At 46.3% G+C, this 12,369-nt stretch overlaps 1 protein-coding gene across 2 annotated transcripts in view; it reads right to left on the reverse strand.

Moving 5' to 3' along the window:
- Positions 1 to 12,369, reverse strand: part of RSU1 (Ras suppressor protein 1) — a 221,135-nt gene that overhangs the window by 13,177 nt on the left and 195,589 nt on the right. The window lies entirely within an intron of this gene.

The raw sequence follows: 12,369 nt of genomic DNA on the forward strand, positions 1-12,369 counted from the left end.
TGGCTCCGCCCACTTTTTGTAACCTTATACAATACAATACAATAACATTTCTATAGGACTCAAAGCGCTTAGGCTCTCTCAGATTCAGTAATTAGTAGGATGAAGTATTCACACAACAAAAGTTATATTTCTGCAAATGCCAGACTGAACAGGTGGGTTTTCAGTCTGGATTTAAATACGTCCAGGGATGGGGCTGTCCTGATCTGTTGAGGTAAGGAGTTCCAAAACGTAGGGGCAGCATGACAGAAGGCTCTGAGACCAAAAGTTTCTAAGTGGACTCTGGGTATGACTAGATTATTAGAACCTGTGGATCTGAGAATGCGGGGATTGCTACGCAGCTGTAACATATCTTTCATGTATCCAGGGCCTAGATTATTCAGGGATTTAAATGTCAGTAGGCCGATCTTGAATAGGACCCTCCATTCTATAGGTAGCCAGTGAAGGGAATGCAGGACTGGCGTTATGTGGCAGTGACGGGGTTGGTTGGTTAGCAGTCTGGCAGCAGTATTCTGTATCAGCTGTAGGCGGTACAAGGCCTTTTTTGGAAGGCCAGTGTAGAGAGCATTGCAGTAGTCCAGTCGGGATGTGATAAAGGCGTGGACTAAGGTTGGCAGATCTTCTGGGGGTATGAGGTGCTTGATTTTTGCAATGTTCTTCAGGTGAAAATAGGATGATTTCACCACAGCAGAGATTTGAGTTCTGAAGTTTAAATCCCCATCAATTAGAACTCCCAGGCTACGCACATGATCAGAGCTGCGTAGATCCGTGCCTCCTATTCCCAGTGGTGAAGACTGCAAGTTAAGTTGTTTTGTTATCATGCTCTGCCCTCCAATCAGAAGGACTTCAGTTTTGTCTGCATTTAGTTTCAGCCAGTTGTCATTCATCCGTTGCTGTAGTTCACGTAAGCAGGCGTTTATAGTTAGAGTTGGGTCTGTCACACCAGGCTTGAAGGAAAGATATAGTTGGGTGTCGTCTGCATAGCAGTGGTATGTCAGGCCATGTTTTTGGATTAGTTTTCCCAACGGTAGCATGTAAATTGTGAAAAGCAGGGGAGAGAGGATTGAGCCCTGGGGCACCCCATACTTAAGTGTTACAGGGGTGGACAGGAAGGGCCCCATAGACACTTTGTGGGTTCTGCCACTCAAGAAGGATTGGAACCACTGAAGTACTATGCCATCAATGCCGCAGTATTCCTGTAGCCTGTTTATCAAGATGTCATGGTCAACTGTGTCAAAGGCTGCAGAAAGGTCTAGCAGTATGAGGATCGAGCACTCTCCTCTGTCTCTTGCCATGAGCAGGTGGTTGCATATTTGGATGAGGGCAGTTTCAGTGCTGTGGTGTTTCCTGAAGCCAGACTGGAATGGGTCATAACTGTTATTTTGTAGGATTCTGGCTTCTAGCTGGAGGTATACAGCTTTTTCAATTAGCTTTCCCAGAAAGGGGAGGTTAGAGACAGGTCTGTAGCTGGTCATTGCATCTGGGTCCAGGGAGGGTTTTTTGAGGAGAGGCCTGATGATTGCTTCCTTCAGTAAAGCAGGAAATATCCCTGATTGTAAGGAACAGTTAACAATTTTGAGGAATACCGGTACGAACAGGTCGGGGCAGTTCAACATTAACTGTGTTGGGCCAGGATCCAGGTCACAGGTAGTTAGGCGGACGTGAAGGAGGATGCTTGATGTGACTTCTTCATCAATTTCTTTGAAGTTTGACCAAGGTGTTACGTTGTCTCTGCTAATGGTATAACCTTGACACACAGTCACTCAATGACCAAGTTTGTGAGCTGTCAGGTTCTAGGCATCAAAAATGTGTGAATGGAAGCAGCTTATCCACTAAGGAAATCTGATTGGCTGTATGTGGCCCCGCCCCTTTAGTGAACTTTGACCCCAGTCACCCAATGACCGACTGTAGCAAGTTTGAAGCCTCTGCCATTAAAAGTGTAAGAATAGCAGCAGTTTAAATATTCCCCTTGAAAATCAATAGGTGAATTTTGATTGGCTGTTGTAGGCTCCACCCACTTTCTTGAATCTTAATCTCATTCACCCAGTGACTAACTGTGGCAAGTTTGAGAACCCTGCGATTAACAGTCTAAGAATGGCTGCAGTTTACATTTTCCCATTTAAAATGAACGGCTGAAATTTGATTGGCTGTTTTATGCTCCGCCCACTTTTCCTGGATTTGTAACCTCGGTCACCAAGTGACCAACTGTGCAAAGTGTGGGGACTGTGGCTCGATTACTGTGAGAATGACAGCCTTTTACATTTTTTCCATTGACTTGAATGGGTGGAATCTAAATTTGCTGTTTGCAGCTCCGCCCAGGTGTGCAGGGGGGCCGCGAGACCCCCAGAACCCATCATCCCAGGTAGTAAGGTATCTGCATACCAAGTTTCGTTCAAATCGGTCAAGCCGTTTTCGCGTGATCGCGGCACATACACACATACATACGATTTTATATATATAGAAGATATACACACACACACACACACACACACACACACACACACACACACACACACACACACACACACACACACACACACACACACACACACACACACACACACACACACACACACACACACACACACACACACACACACACACACACACACACACACACACACACACACACACACACACACACACACACACACACACACACACACACACACACACACACACACACACGTAACCTTTAATCAATATTTAAAAATAAGCTGCACAAAATGTCGAGACTGATTTAACCATAACAAGGACAGGATTAAATTGAATGCTGGATCCTCTCAGCCTTATGTGTGGGTTAGGCTATTGGGATCGATCACTGTACCCTCGAATGATATGCTACTATTTACATTAAAACCCACCACCAACCCAACATGTTTCACACCCCTTAATTGGAGGCTTCATCAGGGGAAAGAGTGCCCAGTGCTAAGGGTGCAAAGTGCATAGACAGCATACAAAATTACATTTCAATATATATAACAATGAGAGTGACGTGCTCTTATGCTCTATCAGCAGCCAAATTACCTGCTAACTGACTTCCTTTTATACTGTATGGGAAGAGGGGAGTGCCCCAGTGTAGCGCCACCCATGTTTATTGGCCAAGCACGACTGGCTCGTGCCTGGAATTGGTTTTGTCATGTGTGTGGCTCAGATCAGAGTAGAGTAGAGCAAAAGATGAATAAGAAATAAATAAAATCCCCCCCCCCCCCCTCTAGTCCTTGTGTATCACACTTGACTGTACACTCACCCCAGAATAATGTGAACGTCTAATATTGGGCCTGCCATTCCAGTGTATGATCTGGCATTGTATTATTACATGAATTATAATGTAAAACTTATTGCCTATTACCTGTACTGTGTTGTTGGTCACCCCTGTTCTCATCGTTTGCAATCTTATGAATTGTACAGCACTGCGTAATATGTTGGCACTATACAATTCCAATAATTAATAAAAAACAGCAAACAATAAGGTGCATAACAGCAGTGGTTCGCAAGACTGTCCACCAATAAACGCAGACTTTTTAAGGGGGGGGAGGGGAGAGAGTTCAAGAGGTTGACAGCAGAGATAAGTAAGAGTTCCTGTGCTTTGAGGTCTTGGTGGAGATGGCCCGAATCCTACAGCCTGATGGGAGTCTTCTGAAATAGCGGTGGCCTGGGTGAGAGGGCCCGCAGTAGGACAATTTGTTTTCTTACTCAACACTAATTGCTAGTTGATGGAGGGCAACCCCAGCATCATCCAGCTGAGTCAAGAGTTCAGCTTCAATCCAGACTAATTCCCACATGACAAATAAGACTTGTGGCAGCAAGATGATTCTACCGTTAGTCATTTTCCTCCATCTGAAGCAACAAATCTAAAGTGGCAGGTGATCTTTAAGAGAATTGCCTCAGAACAGGTTCTTTTTCCTGTGTGACAAGTCATGCCGTTGCCCAGGAGCTTGCGCTGAGCTCCAGATGGTCGCCTGCAATAATTTTGCCTGCTAGGCAGAGCCTCCCGCTCTGGAAATAGTTGTGGGGGAAGTTGTACAGTCGTGGCGTATCAGCGCACGGTCCGCTGCACCTCAAGCTCTTCACCTGCCGGCAGGAAAGGCTCGTCTGAGGGATGTGGCCGGGTAAGCCGAGGAGAGCGCCAACACCAAACCAACTTCTATCACTTCAAGCACCTGGGTACACGGCAAAGCTTATTCTCTGCTATCTGCGCACAAAGATAGAGCCCTCTGCCAAGATGGAAAATGGAAGTCCTGGCACGTTCTTGAGAATAAATGCTGCTCACTGAAAATATCTTCAAATTTTAAGTGCAACAGTAAAAGTGGACCTGAACTCTTGCACAGGACAGAAGGAAAACAGAGAAATGTACCCTGTATGAATTTAGAGAGTTTCGGCTGTCTAATCCCACCTCATCTGTGACTAATCTAAACAGTAATTTGATCTCTCAGCTGTGTCAGCTGGCTGCCTCAGCAGAGCAGCTAATTTGTAAACGCAGGATGTTAACAATATGTCTGCTTCCATGAAAGCAGGAAGTAGACACCCTGCAGCTTTATTGTGGGAGTTCTATCAGCTGAAACAAAGAAATGTTTTTATTTAAAGGTTATTATGCTTTTGCTTACCTTTTAGAGCAGAGAGGAAGTTCTGAGTTCACAAGAAATGACACGGAGAGCCCATTAGAGTGTAGTATGTACCCGTAAATGGATGATGTAAAAAGAGTACAATAATATATACTCACAAACCAGGGTTACCTCCAAGGCAACCACTGTAGATGCAGGTGAGGAGATTAGACCTGTCCCCACACAGCATTAAGGAGTCACTCTCTGTAGATAGGAAAAAAGGGGGTATCCCCTCCACCATGGGTGGATGCAAGAATAGCATTGTAAACAGAGGTGCCAGAAGTATAAAACAAGTTAAAAGGGTTAAAAATGCTTGGAAGGCTGTGGTGGACATACCTCCTACAAATAGACACAAAAACTGTCAATTTAAATAGACATAATATTTATTAGTATACTCCACAAAGTGTTGCAACGCGTTTCACAGGTATAGTCCTGCTTCCTCAGGCAATTAAAATAGGGGAGCACACAACAATTAAAGGTCAGGGATGGACCGGGATTTTAACTTGTTTTATACTTCTGGCGCCTCTGTTTACAACTCTACTCTGAGTTCAGGTCTGCTTAAAAGATAACCTGTGAGAGAAAAAAGTTTAACCTCCTGAGCGTTACACCGCACAGGAGGGTTTGCAGCTGAGAGTCCCCCAGTATAATTTTAATAGATTGCATGGCTGTAATAGCTTCAGCTAGCACTAGGCTAGCTAGTAGTGGCGGCCGGCATCCCCCCCCCCCCGATCGCCCGCTAAATACATTACCCAGCCTGGATCCAGCGATCGGCGCAGCCTCCCCGGACAGCTCCGCTCTTCTCTATGGGGAGGATCGAACATGATGTCATGACGTTGCCGACGTCAGGCGCAGACCCGACCCTCCCCATAGAGAGGACCGGAGATGTGCAGGGAGGCTGCGCGATCGCTGGGTCCAGGCTGGGTAATGGATTTAGCGGGCGATCGGGGGGGGGGGGGGATCAACAGTAATCGGGGAGGATGCCGGCCACCACTACTAGCTAGCCTAGTGCTAGCTGAACATATTACAGCCATGCAATCTGTTAAAATTATACTGAGGGACTCCTGGGGACAGCCGGCGGTATGCCCAACACAGTGTCGGGCATACCGCTAAGGAGGTTAAATACTAGATAATTACCCAAGTAGTAAGAAGCGTCGGGATGACCAGAGCCTTCTCAGATCCTTCTAGAAGCCCACTGCTACTGCCCAGGGCCCTCTTGGTTGTGGCTGCACTCCCGTCTGGGTACGGGTGCATCCATACTGGGCAGGCACAATGACGGTCTGCGCATGCGGAATAGAACAGAGCCACGTGCACACAAAGGAATAAGCCGTGTAAAAGCAGCTTCATTCTACCAAACATGTGCGGACCATACTCGGCCGTATGGCTGCCATGTTTATTTCCTTTTAAAGAAGTAGTGTCTGATTCGCACACCTGAAACGAGCATGCACAAAATCCAGTCATACTTGAGTCAAACCTCTCATCTATATGCTTTTTCAGGGTCTATGGCTAAAAGTATTAAGAGGATCAGCAGGACAGCCAGGCAATCTGCATTGTAAAATGAAATAAATATGGCAGCCTCCATATTCCTCTCACTTCAGGTATCCTTTAAGGTTTAAAGGATTCCAGCGCCGAAAGACTGTGGTAAAAATGTAAGCTACAGTGCTTAGGGGGTTTAAAGTCGATACTTACTGCACCATTCGTTCCACGCAGTCAGCCGCCACTCTTCTCCTATACGTCCCGGTGTCCTGGCGACTTGGCTGACCTTTAACCCGGACATACTTCACTTCTGCCCGGCACATAATTACGGACAGAAGTGGAGGAGGAGGCAGGGGAGTGTGTGCACTTCTGCCCATAATTATGTCCCGGGCAGAAGCAAAGACTGTCCGGGTTAAGGCTGCTTTCAGAGTAAGACGTTACAGGCGCACGTTAGAGCAGCCTGTAACGCAGCCCAACTCACAGTAATGTAAAATCAATGGGCTGTTCACAGTGCCCACGTTGCTCTACATTGTAACGCTGAACGTTCAAATAAAGGGCAGCATGCTATGCGTTCTACGCGGTTTTAGCCGTGCTAGACAGTGTGCACATGCTCAGTTATGTTGGGGTTTTTTTGGGGCCGGAGAGGAGGCGGGGAGAGTCCGCTATTGTAGCCAGCCACATGGCTACTTAATATTCACTGCACTGCTTACTTCCTGGAGAGGCCGCTGATTGGCTGGCGGGGCCACGTGATGCGGAGTGCTCCAATCACATGGTCTCCACAGCGCATAGGACACATTCTGACATTGATCACATGGTGACATTTTTACTGTTGGCAGGTGATGTAGCTGCTGCATGCTTTTTTGGCAGTTAGAAACAGCTATTTCACAGACAGGAAACTGCCAGGAGTACCACGGTCCTCAGAGTTTCTTGTGGGAGGAGTTTCACCACAATAGCAGTCATACAGCGCACCCTGATGGTCTGTTTGTGAAAAGGAATAGATTTCTCATGTAAAAGAGGGCATCAGCTACTGATTGGGATAAAGTTCAATTATTTTTCGGAGTTTCTCTTTAAATGTGTTAAAAGTGGAGGAATGGGCTCGGAACCCATGTGCAGACCTGCTCAACAAATACCAGAAAACTGTAGCCGCAGTTACTGCTACCCTGCTTAGATGCATTAGTCACTCAGAGAAAAGGTTCACATAATTAAACCACACAGAAATGAGTAATTCGGAATCATTTTATTGACATCATAATATTTTGTTTAATTGGGACCTCATTATTTGATTTTTGGACCAGTGCAGAAAACAAATTGCGAGCTTGTTTGGATCTTCATTTTGATGTAAAGAAAAAATCACTAAACATGACAAACTGCACTGATGTACTTAAATCCAGTTTAAAAAGCTTAAAGGATACCACAACTGACATGTGGCATAATGAGATAGACATGGGTATGTACAGTGCCTAGCACACAAATAACTATGCTGTGTTCCTTTTTTTCTTTCTCTGCCTGAAAGAGGTAAATATCAGGTATGTAAGTGGCTGACTCAGTCCTGACTCAGACAGGAAGTGACTACAGTGTGACCCTCACTGATAAGAAATTCCAACTATAAAACACTTTCCTAGAAGAAAATGGCTTCTGAGAGCAAGAAATAGATAAAAAAGGGGGACATTCTTATCAGTGAGGGTCACACTGTAGTCACTTCCTGTCTGAGTCAGGACTGAGTCAGCCACTTACATACCTGATATTTACCTCTTTCAGGCAGAGAAAGAAAAAAAGGAACACAGCATAGTTATTTGTGTGCTAGGCACTGTACATACCCATGTCTATCTCATTATGCCACACGTCAGTTGTGGTATCCTTTAAAAGGACAACCATGAGGAGCAGGATATGGAGGCTACCATATATATTTCTTTTTAAGCAATACTAGATGCCTGGCTAACCTTCTAATCCTCTGCCTCTAATACTTTCAGCCATAGCCCCTGAACAAGCATGCGGCAGAACAGGCGTTTCTGCCATTATTGTCAGATTAGATGCATGCTTGTTTCTAGAGTTAGTCAGACACTAATGCTCCCAAATAGATCAGCAGGTCTGCCAGGGAACTGGGATTGTTTAACAAGAAATAAATATGGCAGCCTCCATATCCTTCTCACTTCAGTTGTCCTTCAACCACTTAAGTACCAGCGTTCTCTGCCCCCTTAAGGATCAGAGACCGCTGGTACAAGAACGCCGGAATCCCGACTAACCGGCGCACATACCCGCTGCAACAGCCCTCACCGCCGCGCGCCAGGATTCGATTGGCGTAAGGTCCTGCGGGCCTGTTTTGCAGGAGATCGCGAGCGCATACCTGCTTGGATGGCAGCGCTCTGCTCTGCCTTCAGTCTCCCAGCGGCGATCGCTGTTAGGTGACTTATGCTGGGGATACACAGTACGACCCGGCGTCTCGATTAGCCGCCGGATCGACTCCTGCCGCGTCCCCGCCGCCGTCCGGATCGACTCCCGCTCGTCCCGCGGGCGCTTTCTTATCTTCCGCTCGACTCCCCGCTATTGTCCGCCCGCAGGGATCTAGCGGGCGGGGATCGAGCGGGGTCATCGGACCTGTCGGAAATTATCAATCGAGCCATTAGCGGCAGGATTGATAAGGTGGAAAACGTACCGTGTATCCCCAGCATTAGATGGTGAAACGGCCGTCTATTAACATAGTACAGGGCTGCGATCTAAGGCAGCGCTGTACTGGGGACAGCTGTGTGACACAGCTGTCCCCCAGCGTGACAAAGGAGAGCAATCGGCTGTCATAGGCTGAAGCCTATGACAGCCGATCGCTGTGATTGGCTGGCTGGGGGGGAGCGAGGTATTTAAGAAAAAAATAACTAACTAGTAGAAGTTATTTAAAAAAAAAAAAGAACTTAAATATGTATTATTTAAAAAAAACTAAAAAACACTGGGGCAGCGATCAATCCCCACCAACAGAAAGCTCTGTTGGTGGGGAGAAGAGGAAGGGGGGGGTGTTAAATCACCTGAGTACTGAGTTGGGCAGCCCTGCAGCGAGGCCTTAAAGCTGAAGTGGTCAATTTAGCAAAAAATGGCCTGTCTTTAGGGGGGTTTAACACTGCGATCCTCAAGTGGTTAAATCTCCTGCCATGGGAAGCTTTGGAAGTCTTTCCGAGGCCGAGTGCTTCTGAAGATGGACGGCTCCATACTGCACATGCACGAGTGGGAAAGAGAAAGCGCTAGCGCAGGCGATGTACAGAGCTGCCCATGTTTGGGAGCACTCGGGTTCTCGAAGGCTTCTGGAGCTTCCTGCAGTGGCATAGAGTAGTTTCTGACCCATCGGTCAGATACTGCTACTGGGAGTGACAACGCTGGAACGGGAGAGGAACAGGAAGCTCTATAGAACCCAGAGCCTTCCCTCTCCTTAGGTAAGTATCTGGTTTGTTTGGTTTTTTGGTTCACATTTACTTTAAGTGAGATTTTTTATTATAAAAGCATTTTTTTATTGCCCCTAGTATTAGTTAGCCACCCTCCCCAGCATAGTCAGCAGTGCCCCCAGTATCAGGCAGCCTCTTTCACAGTATGAAATTCCAATGTGCCCCCAGTATTAGCTAGTCCCCCTCCCTAATACTGTCAATCAGGAAGTACAGAGCAGCGGCGCTGCAGAGGAGAGGCGGGGCCACTAGCGCCTGAAGCCCAGGAGGAAGTGAGTGCGTGATTTAATCCTGACCACTGCACTACATAACTCTGCAGAAGGGGAGAGCGCAGTGACAGAAGGGGGTCCCGAGGAGAGGGAGCAGAAGTCGGGCCCCCCACCTATACCTTAAAGAGAAACTCCAGTGAAAATAATGTAATAAAAAAAGCGCTTCATTTTTACAATAATTATATATAAATGATTTAGTCAGTGTTTGTTCATTGTAAAATCTTTCCTCTCCCTGATTTATATTCTGACATTTATCACATGGTGACATTTTTACTGCTGGCAGGTGATGTCACTGGAAGCAGATGCTGCTTGCTTTTTTGGCAGTTGGAAACAGCTGTTATTTCCCACAATGCAACAAGGCTCCCACAGTGTGATGTCAGGACCTCAGTGCTGTGAGGTGCTGACATCACACTGTGGGAGGGGTTTCACCACAATATCAGCCATACAGAGCCCCCTGATGATCTGTTTGTGAAAAAGGAATAGATTTCTCATGGGAAAGGGGGTATCAGCTATTGATTGGGATGAAGTTCAATTCTTGGTTACGGTTGCTCTTTAATAGCACCCTATCCAGCCTTTGCCTCAGCCCAGCTCTGGGGTTGATGATCCACCGATGAAGGACGTTTCCTTTCTTTGTTGCTTTATTTTTGTACATTAGCCTATTTATGTAGAACTCATTGAAAATAATATTCTATTAAAAGCCTAATCTATTTGTGGCTGAAGAAGGACGCTAAACATTTGCTTGGCGGTCGGAACTAATTGCTTCAATTTCAGAGCCGCGAAAAGCCTCATTTGCAGCAGCAGCAGCGGGGCTGTTGGGCATGACGGCTGGCTGAAGAACGCTACGTACGGCTGTATAGTGGAGCTGAGCGGCGTTCCTGGGAATTGTCTGACCGCGGATCAGGCAGCAGCCTCCGTTTACTGTTCCAGTGTCTAGCCATGTATAGAAGCTAATGGGCAGGAACACGATAAACAACATGTCAAGCTAGTAACTCCTGGCAAGGCAAAGGCCGGGATTTGTCACAGATGAAAGTATCCTGCGCGATCGAGGTTTACAGAGGAGCTTTCTGGGCAATTTAACCATAGCGGCTTCACATCTGCTGCGGGCTTTCCTATAAATGTCTCGCTGTGTGAACACACGCCAATGTATATATCACTCAGTGTGATTGACTGCACAGGAGAACATATAGATTCAATCAACTGTCCATTCAGGCTATTATTATTTCATATTTATATGGTACCAACATCTTCCACAGCACTATACAGAGTCTTTTCATCTACAAAAGCTTGAATCAGCTGGAGGCGGGGGAAAAGATAGGACACTATGCTTCAAAGAGTTTAGAGAAGTCACAGATGCTATCTTCACACCTTCCCCTGGATAAATAATCCGCAGGGGAGAAGGGGAGGGGGGAACTTGGCAGCTCCTATAGCTGTTAAAAAAAAGTAGTGCTTGGTTTCCAGGGCTGTGGAGTCGGAGTCGATGAGTTGGAGCAATTTTTTGGTACCTGGAGTCGGAGTCGGGAAAAAATGCACCGACTCAGACTCCTAATGAATTTAAACTGTAATTAAAATAGAAAATATGATAAAATGTTCTATTTCTCAGATAATAGTCATCATAAATAATTTATATATACAGTAATAGCAAAAATTAGTTACTTGTGCTGCTTCAATAAAGCAGACCCCGTATTTTTAAAGTCAGATATACATATCTGATTGTGACTGTATATATGATGTGTACACAGGAATCTCTTATATATACTAAATAACATCTATGCTGTAAGAATAAAGCCTGTGTGTAGCTGTGTCACTAATAGAGATGGTCAATGAGATGGAAATAATTCTGCATTGATGCTGGTTTATGCAAATGTATGCACTCCCTTTGCTGATGAAATCAAATAATTTGATATGTTGTTAAAATTTGGTTTGGTGACTACGAACTAAAGGGTACCTGAGACGGATGAAAAGAAAAGTTTTATACATACCTGGGGCCCCAGCCCCCTTCAGTCTAATCAGTACCTCGCTGTCCTCCACCACCCGGATCTTCTGATATGAGTCCTGGTAATTCAGCCAGTCAGCGCTGTCCGGCCGCATGCCGCTCCAACAGCCAGGAGCGTTCTGCACCTGCGCAATAGTGCTGCACAGGTGTAGTATGCTCCTGGCGGCGGAGTGTGTGCATGCGCACTACGCCCAACTGGCTCAAGTACCTGGACTCATAGCAGAAGATCCAGGTGGCGGAGGAGGACAACGAAGGACTGATTAGCCTGAAGGCGGCGGGAGGAAGCCCCAGGTATGTATAAAACTTTTATTTCATCTGTCTCAAGTTAGGGCCTGATCCATGTTCAGATTGTGCATGAAGAATGTGTAATAGAAGAGGAATCCCCTCATCCCCAGCTAGTGGCTGTATAGTGTACTGGTTAAGGGCACTGCCTTTGACATGGGAGACCAGGGTTCGAGTCCTGGCTAGGGTCTGTACCTATTCAGTAAGGAGTTCAGGGCAAGACTCCCTAACACTGCAGGGTGGCCTCTTGAGCGCGTCCCAGTGGCTGCAGCTCTTGAGCGCTTTGAGTCGGACATGAGAAAAGCGCTATACAAATGGTCGGATTATTA

Source organism: Hyperolius riggenbachi, chromosome 5 (genome assembly GCF_040937935.1).
Source record: "Hyperolius riggenbachi isolate aHypRig1 chromosome 5, aHypRig1.pri, whole genome shotgun sequence".
NCBI classification, from domain to species: domain Eukaryota; kingdom Metazoa; phylum Chordata; class Amphibia; order Anura; family Hyperoliidae; genus Hyperolius; species Hyperolius riggenbachi.